Source organism: Apis cerana, linkage group LG2, assembly GCF_029169275.1.
Source record: "Apis cerana isolate GH-2021 linkage group LG2, AcerK_1.0, whole genome shotgun sequence".
NCBI classification, from domain to species: domain Eukaryota; kingdom Metazoa; phylum Arthropoda; class Insecta; order Hymenoptera; family Apidae; genus Apis; species Apis cerana.
In genome coordinates this window covers 1691612-1710074 of record NC_083853.1, presented here as the reverse complement: position 1 = coordinate 1710074, position 18463 = coordinate 1691612, and the positions used below count along the sequence as shown (strand labels likewise).

Sequence of the window (18463 nt, the reverse complement as noted above, 5' to 3'; positions counted from 1 at the left end):
TACGCTATCATTTCATACGAGACAAATTCAACGAGAAGGAGTTTCTTCTACAACATATAGCATCAAAGAATCAGCAGGCAGACTTTCTGACGAAATCCTTGAGAAGAATAGTATTTGAGATACAAAGAAATCGACTGAATATCAAGAGTATTGAAGATATAATGGGCACTTAGAACTATGACACTATAAACATACACTAAATAAATTTCAATTCACTTTTAGTGGGAATGTTATAGAATTTAAAGTTCACTGAAATTTTATTTGTGGTTTTATTATTCAATATTGCTAGCAATACCACTACTTCATCATTCAATTGGTATCTATTTGTTTTTCTTCGATACTTCAAATATTTTATAAACAGATACACATAATTACGTATAATCAAATATATTCATTCAGCTAAACCAGTACATTTTTTATTTATTGTTTTCACTGCCCAGTCAACAAATATTTGTGATAAAAAAGTTTATTTTAGCTATTCCAAACAAAATTATAAATAAAAAATATAAAATAAAAATAATTTGAAAATTGTAAATAATCTAAATTGATTAAATTATTGTAAATTTTACAATTAACAAAGATATTTGTTTTATAAAAATCTCAAACAACAAAAGAATAATATTCGCAAGAAAAAGAAAGAAACTAACAATCAACAATAATAAAGTCAATATTAATTTTTATTTCGTTAAAAATTGCTCACAGGCAAAATTATTAAAAATCTTACGAAATAATTTGAAAAAAAAAATTCATAATAAATATGATATTCAGCTAAAATCAACGTCCAAAAAAAACCAATAAATTAATAACAAATTACAAATATAAATTAAAATTATAATTAATAACAATACTTGATTAAATGATTAGAAATCATTTAACCCTTTCCCAATATTAAAATTTCCCAATATAAAATTTTCAAAAAAAACAACATAATCAAATTCTGTTACATCATAATATTATTTTGAAATCACAATTTGGTTTCAGATTAGATTATACTGCATAAAATTCATATATAAAGAATTTATGAAAATAAATGAAGAACAACAAAGAAAATATAATCTTGTTGCTTATTAAAATTGATCTCGAAAAAATGTTCATTATGTAATTACATGACTTTTTTAAAAAAATTTTTTTATTAAAGTTATATATCTATATAGATATATATATATATATTCTGAAATATATTTAGAAATAAAAGTTCAAAATTTCGATAAAAAAAACAACTATCTTGAACATTCACAATTGTAAACAATCTACAACAAAGTATAGTTATCTCTTCACTTTATTACTTACATCAATAATATTTTATATTCTCTTTGATTTAAACAATGACACTTTTAAAACTACTGTTGTATTTGCTGATGATTATCTATAAATAGACTTTCTATAAACAGACTTTCAATTCTTAAAATCTAATTACAAGATTTATAATTAAAGTACAAAAATATTTCATGAAAACTTTCATGAAAACGAACGAATTCAAACAAAATAATTATCCTTTTCCGCCTAAAAATTGTAACTCAAAATATTTATAATTATATCACATATTACATAATTCTAAAAACTCTGAACTAAAAATAATCAATAAAAACTATATGTTTACTTAGACATATATTTAGATTTCAGAAACTATAAATTTCATAAACTATATCCGAACTTAATTCGGAAAAACATAAAATTGTTTTGTTTGTTATAAAAGACTTTTTTATTCAAAATATTTCTAAATACTTAAAATTAATATATAATAATAATACTAAATACTTAAAATTATTCTAAATACTTACATAAAATTATTGTAAATCACATTAGATCATAGATCATAGATCCATATTAACTTATTTACTTAACATACTACCATTACCAGTATATTTTAATCTATCGCTTGATTTATTATCTATTATTCAATTATATATTATTTATGTTGTACTTCTTAATTTTACTCTTAAATATTGTATTATCTAATTTTATTTTCAATACTATGTTGTATTTACACTTATTTCATCATTCATTTTTATCTTGCATTTGCTTTTCTTCTACTTTTCTTATTTTTCTTTCCTGTTTTTTTTATTTTCCACATATTTAAATCATTTTACTACTTTTTTGCTTTCTTCCGTTCGTTCTTTTTATCTATAATCTTCTATTTATTTAACATATCACATTCCTCTATTATATACTTTAATGTTCCTTTCATTCTCATTCATTCATATTGTTATTCCTTTTTTCTTGCTATTTATAATAATTAATATTTATTTTTTTCATTTATATTTCTATATTTAACTCTGGCAAATTTTTAGCTATGTTTTTATTTTCTTCTTCACTAAATACTTCAATTGTGGTTGTTATATATTTATATTTCCCATTATATCTGAATTTTTGTATTTTGCCGAAATTTTCTTGTACTTTATATATTTATCTATCTTTTTCTTCTAAAATCTTCACTATATTTCCTTATTTTCAATTGACTATATCTATTTTTTCTCAATATATTTCCTTTGCTTTCTTTTTTCTTTTTCTATTTTATTTTCTTTTTTTTATACATACATTTATCTATATTCTTTCATTCTCTAAATCTTTTTTTCTTAATTGCTCTCATTTCTATCTTGATTCTTAGTTTTTTTTTATCTCACATTATTTATTCTGAAATATATTGTTCTAAATCTTATATATTCTTTATATTTTCTCTCTCTTCTTTTATCCGAAAATTTTAGTATCTGATATAAATAAATCATTTATATCAGATAATTGTCATGTTATCAGAACATTATCCATTTTCTAAAAATTTTTAATGTTATTTCTGAATTTTTTTTCATTAAGATCTCTTTCATCTTCTTCTTCTCTCTCTCTCTCTCTCTCTCTCTCTCTCTCTCTCTCTCTCTCTCTCTCTCTCTCTCTCTGACGTTTTATAATATACCTAATTTCAATTTCTTTGTTCTATTAAATTTTCGCTTCTTTTATCTTTTTTATCTTTTTCTTTTTAAAATTAACATTTCCGACTTCTCGATATTCAATAATTTTTTCTATTTTTCATTTTATTATTTTCTTCATTTCTCTTGATATCTTGACCATATATTTTCTACTATATTTTCTCAGTTACGGAATTTTTCAAATTGTCAAATTTTCCTGCAATTTTTTGAACAAAAGATATATAGTTATTATATAAAAGTACTAATTGTACGATATATAAATGTATATTAAAATATCATGTCATAATATTTGGATAATTCTTTTCCAATATCGTACGGACTAGAGTAAATATAAACAATATTCAATAACTAAAAATTCATTTAAGAATATAAGATGATGACGAAAGGACAATATTATTTTTGAGAAAAATATTCTTAAAATTGTTTTTAGAACACTTTTAAAATTTTTAACATAATTTGATAGAATATGAATATGATGAGATTTAACTTAATATTTAAATTAATTCATAACAATAACATCATCTTATATTCGAGGAAATTTAACAAACATTAATGAATCGGTTTTTCTAAAAACAATTCATTTTTTGTGCGATACTTTTTCCCTACCTAAATCGAAAAATTTTAGATTTAGAAATATCACATAATCTGTAATATCATTGATTACTTGCATACTTCATTAAATAATTTCACTTTGCTGAAATGAATATAGAGAAAAAAGTCTTTTATAAATTGAAAAAAAAATTAAATCTAATCATTATCTAACTGTTGAATCATATTGAATTATTTAGAATTATTTAAAATTCGCTCATTCAAACTATTGGAATCATATATTAAATTCATTTAATTATTGATCGTCATTAAATCATTGATTGATTTCAAAAATTACCAAAATATATTAAATTAATAGAATTCAATTAATAAATTCATATGTGGACTTATATTGAATTTACATTTAAATTTTATAATTATTAATATTTAATAAATCACTTTTATTACTAAATAACAAATTGGAACTAATAAAGTGATAAGGTAAACTTTAAATTGTTTTTCGAATTTTAATTCAGACATAGAAATGTTAAAATATTTTTATATAATTTATTAACTTAATAATAAATTTTAAAAATCACAATTTCAATTTTCAATTCAAATCAATTTGGGAACATATAAGATCAAAGTTATGCATATTTAAAAATGTATATTATTGATACATTTAATAAAATCGATAATATAGATTTCCAATGTTCTATTTTTTAACATTGCAAATCTTATTTATTTATATTCAGTTTGCAATGCCTCAAGATTATTTTAATATTATTATTATAATACATAATATAATTATAATATAATTTATAATAAATATATTATAATAATAAATATATTATTATAATATAATTCTACATTATGAGTTAAAATATATTTCAATAGTAAAAATTATCATAAATAATATTATAAAACTTTAAATTTTCAAAAGTCATAATCATCAATCATTGATAATTCATTGTGTTCCCAAGATTTATAATCTATTCGGGAAAGAAAATTTTTTCCATGTGAGGAAATTTTTTTCTATTATTTATTATTTCCTATTTCGAACATTGACTTCAATTAAACAATTTAGGATAATATTATTAAAGAACAATACTATTTTTGAGAATATTTGAAAGAATTTTGATTTTTGAAATTAAATATTTTTTAAGGCATTTTTTTTTAAATCTAACTAGAATGTAATGTGATTTTAAAAATGATATGTTCTAGTTACAACAGTTTCTGGGAGCAATCAATATTATCTTATTTGATGAGATTTATAACAAAAATGCATAATTTAAGCAATATATGTCTTTGTATAACATTTATATCGATTTTGAATAGTAATTCTTTTTAGACTTGAGAATGTCATTATAATATGTTTCAAGAACTTTCTAAATTCATAAATGTTTTCTATGAATATTTAGGTGTTTTTCATTAATTTTTTTTTTTGCATTTTATTATAAATTTAATATAAATTTGAAGTTAAGACTTTATTGTGTTTTTACCGCCGGATATGATTATATATGTCATAAGTCATTATGAAAACAAGTCTTGTATCTTGCATCAATTATCATCAAGGTGAGAAAACATCCTATCTTTTCATTCATCTAACTTTAGTTAGAGATTCTAGATCATGTACGTATTCATTAATATATTCATTCAATTTCTCGATGGAGAAAACAAAGATTTAAACAGAAATATTTGGTACTAAATATAACAATGTGGAAGACAAATTAAAAAAAATTAAATTCAATCACGATTGATAGATAATTGATTCGACAATTCATCTATGTTACTTTTTGGTGATTTTTATTTATAAACAATTTAGTGTTACATAGAAATCTTTAAAAAATTAATTCAATAAGAAAGGATACTAAGGAAGGATACTAGAATAAATAAAGGATATTTAAAAAAATGATATATGAAATATATCAAAGCTTGAGTTGAATTTTCGGTGAATGACTGACTTTAATTTTTTAATGAGTTATTTTTTAATTTAATATAATAATTTATCATTTATTTTCTTATTCCAAACTATTTTATTTTTTATTGTTTGTTTTATATTCGTTTTTTTATATTACAATTTTGCATTATTCATTTATCATACAACAAAAAAAAAATTCGATTTATTGTTTGAATAGCAAATAATGAATTTATTCAATATTCGAGAATAAAATATAATTCAATATAATTTTCTTTCAGTAAAAAAATATTTATTATATTTTAAATATAATAAATATTTCAAATATGCTTAAGCAATATTTTTTGTATTCAATTAAATGGAATATATTATATATGTCTACAGAATGAAAAAAAATATTATATTTATCATAGATATATTTTGCGCTTTTGAATCAATGAAAATTTATTAACAAAGAATTCCTTCAATATTATTCTTGATCTTGAATTTCAAATTTTTCGTATCATATTCTAATAATCATAAGAATAAAAAATTTTAAAGAAAATCATGAATCGCAAAAAATCCATTCTGGAAAATGATAAGAAAGTTTAATTTATATTTTAGTTTATTTTATTTGCATAATGTTTAATTTTGAATAAAGTTAATTAATTGTAAGTTATTTGTTTTTTCATACATTATAATATTAAAATAATAAAAAAATCTATTATTAACATAATATAGAAATAAATAATATAATATTAAAATCAAACATAATTGAATATTGAATATTCAAATATAATTAAATATTACTTTTGTAATGATGAAAGTATACTTATTTTCTATTTATTATTTTAATCTATAGAATAGAACCATGAATATTAATAATTATATTGTATTTATGCGCCTGCTTCGATATGACTTTACAAATTAGAGCAGGATTATAAACAAATCATGGAGCATTATTATTATAAAAGATATTATATTATAAAAGATGAATATTATTCGAATATCATAATTTTGCTTATTTCGCTGTATTTAATATTTCATTAGTATTTATCTTATTAAATATAATTCTTACTTAGTATAATAACATTCAATATTTAATGTGTCATATAGTGAGATTATTTATATACAATGATGAGAAAATATAATATCAATAAAAAAAAGTCAAATATTTTGTACAATTGATGAAATTAATTTAATTATTTCATAAAATGATAATACACGTGATGTATATGAAAATATATAAAAGTATAACATTTACGAAATGGAAAAGAAATTCCAAGTTCGAATCAACAAGCAATTAAGGATTTTAGTGATAACAAATCGGAAATAATATTAATTATTATCAAAAAGTAAATCATAAACTACAAAAAAAAAGCAATCCCATAATCGCATTAGCACATTTCTATTCCGTAATAAATATACATTGCATTAATCATATATATATCACATACTATAATATGAAGTATATTTGTTCGTATATTTTGTAAAAAAGATCTTTTATCATATTATATTCAATATTTATACACTTTGAAAAAATAACTATCTTATAGAAGGACAAAAAAAATCGCTGAATGATACAAAAATTGCAAAAAAATCATTCTTTCTTTAAAATATCATATTTATTGATGATAGTTTCTTTAATCATAAACATCACAATAAACATAATATATTTTACTATCAAAATTGATATGATATTATCAAAATTGTTCTGATTTGTGAGATCATAAAAAGATATGCAAGCATAATTACTACGTTTAAGGAGAAAAATCAAAATTGATTTGTGAAGCAACCTTGAATTTCATAATTTTAATAATTCAGCAATTCAACAATTTCAACAATTTAAATTTTAGTAATAATAATTAGGAGCGGATACAATTTTTTTATCTTTTGATGGCCAATACATAAATCACATATATCAAATGTTTTGCATTGATAGGATCTTTGCATCAGAAGCAATTATATTAACTCTCATGCGCTGTGATTGATTCCATAGTGGAAGAACCATTCTTCAATATAATCATTGTTTTTTTAAAATTCTTTTTTAGTTTGCATTTTCGCAAAAGATAATGATTAAAGAAAGAATCAAGATTTTTAATAGTTTTCAAAAATTATAATTAGAATTTAACTGAAATAGAATACAGATCAGATTGATAGAACAATTCAGATATAATGCAATTTGTATTGTTTGTGTCCACTATAGAATTGTACTAATTTGGTGAATACAAACTAATATCCTTCGACTAATCGTAACAATTATTTTTAGTTATAGATTAGATAGTGTATATAGATAGTGTATAAGTTACTCAAGTGGAGCGCTTATCTATTAGAAAGCAGGGTCTCTCACAATATCATAACACATAATCATCTGATAATCAGAGCACGATATGTTCACAAATTAATTGTCGTATTCAGCGATCGGACTACGACGTAATCATAATCTATTTGTGAAGATAATTTTTCCAACTCGGAAAAAACTCTTTTCTAATTCAATTGGAAGGTTACAGTTTCCAGTGGGACACGCATAACCAATAGTCAGTAACTCCCAAACTTGAAGAAAACTCTTCGCTTGTTGATGATCTATATACAAAGATCCCAAGACAAACAAGTGCAGTTTAGCACATCCCTCTCGCAAACGTCTTCGAACCAGAATAATACATCGTTGAGTCAGATGTGTTTGGAAATGTGATGCTAAAATTAGGCCAATTAGATTAAAGTATAATAGAAGTATGCAATCACACGTGCTGACCAGACCTTCAAAAATAGTTCTCAAGCAAAAATCACTCAAGTTCAATAGAGGCCTACTAGCTATAAAAACAGAAAAAGATTGGAAACAACAAATTTTAGGTTAGAATTAAGATCAGATCATAATTAGAATTCAACTACATGTATACAAATATATATAAAATCGTAGTTAGATTGTCAGAAAGTTCATTGTAAAAATTAGATTGTAGTCAAAAATCACGGAATTTAGTTAATTATCAATCAAATACAAACAATTAGAATCAATCACCATTATTCATTCAAAACTCACAATACAAACAATTAGTTTTACAATTGTATGTGATTCTTCGAGTGACAGCATTCAGTTCAGACACCTCTTTTTGTGTAATATTTAAAACATGCTTAATTGGATTTAAACAATGCGATGATTGTGGATTATTTTGTTTTGTGGATTAAACCGAGAAATAGAAGATGAATATCTTTTATTATAATTTTATTATAATATTTTATTATAATATTTTATTATAAGATACAATTATTTATTATATTATATTTTTATATTATGTTTCACTAATATTAGATTATTTAAAATTCCATTAATGCGTAAAGAAACAATGAAATTACGTAAAAAAAATCACGCAAATAAAATAAATTAAAATATTAATAAAACTTTCTTATCATTTTTTAAGAGAACAGATCTTTTATAATATATATTAAAGTTCTTTTGAAATATTTTATTCTCATAGTAAAATATAACAGGAATCTTATTGAAGTGACATGTTTATTATATACATCTTATTGAACGGACATGTTTCGCGACTCAGCGTATTTACAAACACTGTGCGCAATGATTGAATTTTCCATATACATTCTGTTAAGAAGAATTGAAATCCAGAGAATCCAATGATGATTTTAAATTGTGATCTAAAATTACATCTTATACTACGTTTTTCAAATCGATATAATCTTTTCATCGAAATGGTTTTCTTTAACCTCACAGTTAAGGACAAGATACTAATGTACACTAAAAAAGAAACTTCATAAAAAAAAACATAGTTCAAAGTCAATACTTTCCCAAAGCAAGCAGTAATAATTATAAAAGCCAAAGAAGAAATCCAAATAAAAGATTATACACTAGAGATTAAATGCTTATACGCTAAGAAAAATCACAGAACCAACACATATTTATTTTTAGAATTTCTAACGGAAAAATTTGTATTCTTACCAACAAAAGAAATAGCGGACAATCTTAGAGATAAACATAAATATATACGAGTCAATATCTTTAAGATTATTTATCAACAAATCTTAATGCATTATTCTATCGAATGATTATCCAACAATTCCTCATTAATCGAAGAAATTTTCTAGAAGTACAAAAAGAATCAATTGTTTCTTTTCTGAGGACAGAATTAACAGATGAAGGTTTCTCTCATATTCTTAATTTTCGTTAGCAAATTTTTATCTATTCAGAGAATTTACATAAAATTCCAGAGACTAAAAATCGAATATGATCAAACTGAATTTATTCCTACATGTTGAATTTATCTCTCTATAGATACATTAAAATTAAAATATTTTATTTGTAAGTAGGAAAAATATCTGGCAAAAAAATTGCAAAAATGAAAATTTTTTACGCCTCTTAATGTACTGTAAACGTCCTTCAGTATACATATAAATCCTAAAATAAATTTTGAAATAATCGAATTAATCTCATCTATAATATCTAATCCAAATTTTCTTAACAACGGGTGGATTTGAAAAACTGGAAAATTCTATTCCTAATAACTGAAAAAATACAATTAGATTATATACCTATAGCAGCAAAACGAAAAAAAATCAAAAACAACAAAGAATTCAACTTGCCTGACAGATGCAATTGTTGACCCAAATAGTGTATAATAAATCAAGGAAACATGCTACAAACAATCAAAGAAAAAGCTAAACATTTTAACTACAATAAATAAGAAGAATTATATGGACGACATGTTACAACCAATTAAAAATATATTAAATGAACCAAGTAAATTATTAAACTTTTATCAATTTAAAAGTTTTTTGGAAAAATTATATAAATATTCAAAGATGACTAAAGAAATTGCCAGAGAATATACTAAAGATTTAGAATCCTTAATAAACTTCATATGACATGAATTTTATTCAAGATGTTTCATAGACCGTATGAAAAATTGATTCACAAGAACTTAATATTAATAAAAAAATTATTTAAATCTAAAGGGAGTTCTTTAACATGCTTTCTAACATTTTCAGAATGTTCAGACACTCCTCAATGTTCAGACAATGAATGTGCTAATTAAACAATATATTAAAATACTTTTTTTATTAATTCTTTATATATAATCTTTCTCTTAATTAACTGAAATAAATGTCAAATAAAATTTGCAGTGGAATGTCAATGATCTTACAACTCGAATTGATTTCTTGTAAAAATTAATTCATGAATAATAATCATACATCTTGTATTTACAAGAAATCAATTTCAAAGATAACAAATACACAAATATAAAAAATTTTAATATAGTCTGTAAAAATAGAAAATCTTCTTTGATTGCAAACAAAGGAGTTGCAATTTACTTAAAACATAATTACACTAAAATACCACTTAATATTAATATCAAAGCAATTGCAGTCTTACATCTTATATCAATATAAAATATGCATTTGTAATGTTTATGTCCCCAAGAAGTTGAACTTTCTAATCTTATAAAGCAAGTCTCCTATGTTTTTCATATTGATAGGAGATTTTCATATTGATGGGAGAACGGTTATAATGTATATATATATATGTATATATATATAATGTATATATATACTTTGTGGGAATCGAGTATGATGAATCCAGAAATATGGATGTCAGAGGAAGGAAAATTAAAAACATATTGCTTAAATTAGAAATCTTGTTGAACTTATTCAAAATGGATTTCTTAGCTCAATAGAATTAACTTTTTGCAACTCTCTTTGCAAATCTCTTTGATATTGTTAACTACACAGTCTTGACCGATTTATTTAATAGCGATCGTTTCCCTTAGTTATAGAAGTAACAATACGAATATTTACATAAATCAGATAAAAATTTAAAAAAGCTGATTGACTGATGTATCAATTCGAAATTATTTGGAATTTATCACTATTGCAAAACTTTGATTCTTTCATTTGTAACGAAATTAATCAAATAATGAATTTGAATCTTTAATTATTGAAACCGCAACAAAATCTATTCCCAAGATCAAATAATTTTAAAAAACTTACACTAAGTGAAGAATGTCAAAAAGCAATCAAAGAAAAGAAACACGCTTTCAATGTATACAAAAAGCATAAAACATTTGCAAATTTAATTGAATTCGAAATGAATAAAAGTTATAGCAAGAAAAATTCTTAAATAAACAAAAAGAAGTTCATGGATTACATAACATCGTTAACAAAAAACATTCTATATAATGTGATGTGGAATAAACTAAAGAAAATAAATAAACAAGAACTAAATTTTTAACATCAATAAAAAATCTTGATTCTACAGAGATTGCTAATCTCTTCGCTAATGTTTTTCCAAAAAACTCGAACAATGAAAATTTTTAGCTTTCTTGAATTCAAAAGACAGAAAAAACTTCAAAATAAACTATCGTAATTTTTTTATAATATATTTTTAATTCTAAAATACTGATTACCGAATTTCACAAATAAAATCTATCAAGAACTTTAGCTCAGGATCTAATAATATTTCTAATATTTTATTCAATAATTATCTAGTTAATTATTATTATTCAATAATTATCTAGTCAAAGATTAAATTACCTTTTGAGAATTTACAACTATATATGGCTAAATGGCGTTTTTGATAAGTGGCGTGAAGCCATAATCGTTTCAATATCAAAATCTAGAAAAAACAAAAATTATCCTGATAATCCATTGCTTTCACATGTTGTTTATATAAATTATATAAATTACTAGAAAAAATACTAAACAAAAGATTATGGTACTTGGAACATAACAATTTATTGGAAAAAAATGGTTTTAAACAGCATCATCAACAATCAACAGTTTTACAACGTTGAATTCGAACATTTGCGTGGATTTCCTTAATAAATCACATTTGATAGTAATATGTCTAAATATAGAAAAGGCGTACAATATGCTTTGGAGACATGAGATAATAGAATGATTCAAAAAATGAAACATAGATGAAAACATAGTTAATTTCATATTCAATTTCCTAAAAAAGAAGCATATCTACGTCTAAGTAAATAACAAAATATCAAAGAAAATCGAAATTTCAAATAATGTACCACAATAATCAATCCTAAGCGTTATCTTTGCGCAATAAACGATATCACGATGAAAATTTTTTAAAAAAATTTGTAATTTGTAATTTTTTAAAAAAATTTGTAAAAAATCAATCAAATATATCATATTCGCCGATGATTATACATTCTTCATCACTGTTAAAAAATATAAGTATCAGCTAACAAATTCTATAGGAATAAACTACAAGAATTCGGCTTACAGAATGGTTTCAAATTTTCTAGAAACAAAACTATTTTTTCTAAAAATAAAAAAATTCGAGATCATTAATTACAACTATACTTAGACGGAAATATAATTAAAAAAACAGATATTCTAAAGATTCTTGGTTTAATATTTAATGGAAAACATGCTTTGATTTCTCATCTAAAAAATTTTAAAATCGAATGTTAGAAGACTAAATCTTTTAAAAAAACATCGTATCAAAAAACAAGTTCTAATAAAATATTATAAAATTTTAATAATAAATTTTAATTTAATTAAAATATTATAAAATCTTATCCAAAATCTATAATATATCAAATTATGAACCTACATTTTATAAAAACCTCCAAAAAATATTTTTCACTAAAATAATAACAGCAATGTGGAATGAAAAACTCAAGACCTATCAAACTACACGAAATTTGGAACAATACAACTGACTTTAACCCAACATTAACATTTAGCAGAAAATATTAAGTTGTATTAACAAGAACAAGAATAAACTATATGAATTTAATTTACTTCCATTTTATTACCAAAAGCGAACCAAACATCTATAATATTTTCAATATATGGAACTCTATAAAACTCTATAAAACATTCTAATATGCCTAAAGTTTAATATCCAAAGAAGCTAACACAAATTGCCGAATTTACTCGGCATGCTACAAGAAGAAGAGTTTGCAATGAAAATATTAAACTTTTTGAAAGATATTGGCTTATATCATTACTTTAGATAATAGTTACTCCTCCCATCGTAGTCATTAATAATCTTAAAGTGCATGTGATCTAAAACATATAGAAAAAAAAAATATATTGCAACAATAAAAAATTTGATTGAAATTCAAAATTAAAAATAATTTTATAGGAATTTTTTTTAAATTTTTTAAATGGGAATTTTTTTTTAGATCTTCATTGAGAAGACAACAATCAAATCTTTTGAAATGACTATTTTTTTATATAATAATATATATATATTTTTTTATATACAATTTTTGTATATAACAAAATTAAATAATATAACATTTCATCTAAAATTTAATATATTATGTAATATTTTATTTATTATTTATTTTATTTTATTTAATATGTTATATAATATGTTTTGGTTTTTATTTTTTAAATTTAATTTTATCTTCTATATTATAATAATCATTTCGACTCTTATATTTTCTTATATCAATATATCAATATCGAATCTTATATCAATAATACTTATTATTTCAGGATCGATAAGAATTTTTTTTAATAAAAATAAATAATTATCATTGAATATTCAATTTTATATAATATTTAATATATAAAAAATATATTTTACTTTTATAAAATTTATAAGATATATTATATATTATATAATATATAATATATAATATATTATATAAAAATCTAGAATATTCTAATAACAATTTGTATATTAATATATCTGATTTTTTTTTAATTGAATTAGAATTAGAATATTCTAATAACAATTTGTATATTAATATATCTGATTTTTTTTTAATTTTATCAAACATTTATTATATAATATATTATATAAATTTTATCCATAATATATAATATATAATTTAAAAATTATAAATAAGTTTTTATATATATAAACTAAAATTTTCAAATATATTAAATCTTATTTATTTTTATATGTATTTTCTTTTTTTTGGATTGGTGTGATTATAAATATACGTTTAGTGCATTTAACAAATTCATCAATTGTAAAAAAAAAAATACATATGCATTTATATATATGAGAGAGCAGTTATAAGTATTGGCTGATATTAATAGATTTAAATTCATAAAAAAATATTATTGTAGTTTGCATTGCATATTTTTATATTTAATTTTATATTTATATAAATAAATATAAGTTATAATTATTGCAATTATACGTGTTTAAAATCAAATATAAATTGATATAAAATCAAACATGCTATACCAATTGCTATGTCATTGTTTCTATTAAAAATAAAAGATGAAATTTATCATTTAACTTTCTTTTTTTCTCATTCTTTTAAGATATTATCTCTGAATTTTTTTTCGTTCCTAATAGTTGTCGAAGTTGTACATTTAATAATTAGATATGAATGAATTCAATTTTTCATTTTTTTTTATTTATGTTCATTCTTTTTTTATCTTCCTTTATTTATTTTTCTTTCTTAATATCTATAAAAAAAAGTAAAAATTTTCCACCACATCTTAACTTTGAAAATAACTTTGCTTATGCATTTGTTCTTAATTCGTTAATGATTATTATGATATTATAATGATATATTCTAATAATCATTATAATAGCTGGATCAAAAAAAATTTTTGAAGTGCAACATAATGATAATCATACTTTTATGTGACAATCATAATTATGTTAAAATATTTTGTCTTTTATATTTTTTTAGGACAAAAAATAGGAATATAAACAAATATAAACATATAAAAAATTTTATATATAGACAATAAGAATATATATAAACAAATATTTATATACATAATATAAAATTAAATGTATGAAATAATAAATGCATGAAAAAACAACTTTTTCAATAAGTAAGAACTTAATAAATTATATCATTTTAGCATTATTGATATAAATGCTTATAATATTTTTTAAAAACAAATTACATTTATCTATTGAAATTATATTTATTTATTATCTTATATATTTCATATATTATATTTATAAATATTAGAATTTAAATCTATTATTTGCAGAAGAATTATTAATTTTCATCATGAAAAATGATGAAATTTAACAGATATATTTGTATGTTTTTTCATCAACATATTTAATTAAATTTTTTATATTTAACATTTATTGATTAATTTATTTTATAATATTATTGGGCTTAAAATTAAGTTTTTATGACATTTTTTATTTTTATATAAATTTTTATTTTTTTTAGAGAAATACTTATTATTTGGAAATTAAACAATTAATTTATTTTAATAAAATGATTTAAAAATTAAAACTACTATATTTAGTTTATTCAATTATAAATCTTATCATTTTTTTTACATTTTGAAATTTTTTTTTCTTCTTTATATTTATCGTGTAATTTCTTATAAGAAAAAACATTACATATTATGAAAATTATTCATTATACCATATTTATCATACTATAATATAATTTTATATTTTGTTTTATATGAGAAATCTTCATTTTTACAACCATGTGAATTCAAAATGTGGAAAATATTTCAAAATATATTTGTAATATGATTTCTTTAAAGAAAGAGAAAATACTTCCATATCAATATTCCTACTCATCACAGAACTTCCATATCATTACATTATCATACTTCCATATCAATATTCCTACTCAATTCATTATTAGTTTTTCATTTTATTTCGTAATTTAAAAATTATTTTATTATTATTTTGAAAATTACTTTTTTTTAATTAAAACTGATTTAAAATTTTTTTAATATATTCTAATAATCATTATTATAGCTGGATCAATAATATAATATAACATAATATATTAATATTAATATAATAAGACTTAACTAATATAGAAATATTAAATGCATATTTTATCTCCTCATTTAAATCAATAATTTCAGTGATTCAACTTGGATCAAAAATAGCCATTCTATTATCAAAACTAAATCAAATCTATTATCCAAAATATTCATTATTAATTATTAGTTTATGATATTATTACAATTTATTTCAAAAAAAATTCATTCCAAAATAATAATTATTAAAATAAAAGATTAATGAATATATTTAGCATGTTTATAATAAAATAAATTCTTATATTTTTCAGGAAATAATAAGTTTTAAAATTATATTGATATGAAAGTATTAAATATTTATTTTATTTAAGTTTTTATTAAAAATTTAAATCTTTCAAAAATATAAAAAATTAATGAATTTTCAGTTTATAAGAATACTAGCAAAAGAATTCATAAAATTCATATTCATAATTAGCATTATTAATACATCTCGATAGACGGCGTAGCAATCGTATCGTATTACTTCTTTTCTAGTTAACTTTTTCTATTTCTAAATCAGAATCAGAATTACATTTGGTTTAGTTTACAGCATTTAAGAATTATAATGTTATTTATTTTTAAATGCTTCGCTAACATCAATATCAAATATTCTTTAATATTTTATAATTTAGATTTTTTAAATTTTTTTTCCAAATTGAAATTTTGTTCTAATGATAAAATAAATGATAAAATAAAAAATAGAAAAATATTATTTTAAAATAACATTATTAAAATTGGAAGAAATTACTAAATTAGATTATTTTTATTTTCCAATTTTTTTTATTTATATTAATTATAATAACGAATATAGATCATTAATATTTTATTAAAAATTTAGTATTAAAAATTTAAAATATTAAATTATTTCAAAAATTCGAAATATGCATGCATGTTATATTTTTACATATATATTTATATTATATATTTTATATATATTAATTTTTAATTCTGTTTTCATATAAAAATATAAAAACTATTAATAATAAATAAATTAATAATTAATAAAACATTTGATAACAATAAAATGAAAAAAATTTAATTAGTAATAATAAAAAAATTATTTTTGAGGATAAACTGATAAAAAAAAAAGAATTCTAGAAAAATTCTTTTTTTTATTCATTAAAGTTTTTTAAAAAAATTTATATTTTTAATTAATGCAAAAATATTGTAAAAAGTTAAAATATTAATATTTATTAAAAAAATTAAGAGAAGCATTAATGATAATGATTAAAATATTGATATAAATAATATCATTATCAGAAAAAAGCAGAATTTACCAAATAATCTAAAATTATATTAGTAAATGTAAATTTTATTTAATTTATAAAAAATATGAAAATTCAAAATTCCCGCCATTATGTACAAACAAAAAATATATTCACTATAGTGTTACTATAATTGTATATATCAGAGTTATCTGTCTATTTATTAGTTTATGGATTTAATAAATATCAAATATCAAAATATTCAGATTATTAATATTATTCTATTAATTATATAAAAAAATATATAAATATGAGATATTTTTATATTTCTCTATAAAAAAGGAAAATAATTTTTTTGCAAAAATTATATTTTTTTTTATAAAATTTACTATTTATTTATGGTTACATAGTACTAAATTATATTCATAATAAAATCAATGTAAATATAAATAATAAATAGAACATTGATAATAAAAGAAATAAAATATTTGTAAATTTTATATACTTAGATTATATACTTTAATGCAAATGATTTAAACAGAGTTAAGATGACGCTATCTTTTTTACTTCTATGACTGAAGAAATTATCCGCCATTATAGTGTACGGTGTATAATATGCATCAATAGTTACAAAGAAGTAAAAATATGTTTAAAAGAAAATATGAAGACAGTGAGAACGTATTTCGTTTTGTATCAAATGTGTTACTTTGTTATATTTCATAAGTAAAATGTGCATTATTTTTGAAATGAATGACACAACTTAACCTGTGACTTAACATCGAAGTGCTGAATGAAAATAACGTAGTAGAAATGTATGTATGTAATATTTTAAATTAATAAAGAAGAATTAAAGAATTTGTACAATTTCTTTTATATTGGTAAGTTAAAGCAAAATTTTATATTAAATAATACTTACATATAAATAATGAAAATAATTTATTAAATTGTTATTTTTAAGAATAAAGCTTTAATTTTCGGGATATAAAAATTTCAATATGTTTTTTCACAAACTGATAAAATTTGACAAATAGATTTCAAAAATTATAATTTTAATTTAGAAATGCATGAAATCGAAAGTTATGCGTGTTTAAAAATGCTTTATTTTACGGGTTACATTGACGGTCATATTAACTCCTCTCACTGTCTAGCCAATGAAAAGAATCCATTCTCATTTT

The 18463-nt window shown here is 20.4% G+C and overlaps 1 protein-coding gene across 2 annotated transcripts in view; it reads right to left on the bottom strand.

Annotated features, from left to right (window-relative positions):
• Window positions 1–18340, bottom strand: part of LOC107995734 (polyglutamine-repeat protein pqn-41-like) — a 45799-nt gene extending 27459 nt beyond the window's left edge. The window contains exons 1-2 of one of the 2 annotated variants that reach the window (XM_062072050.1): window positions 18205–18340; window positions 1782–3117 (exon numbers count right to left, since the gene is read on the bottom strand). The gene's annotated coding sequence lies outside the window, so the exon portion shown is untranslated. The remainder of the gene's footprint in view (window positions 1–1781; window positions 3118–18204) is intronic. The other variant, XM_062072049.1, reaches the window with a different exon arrangement.
• Between the last annotated feature and the right edge of the window lie 123 nt (window positions 18341–18463).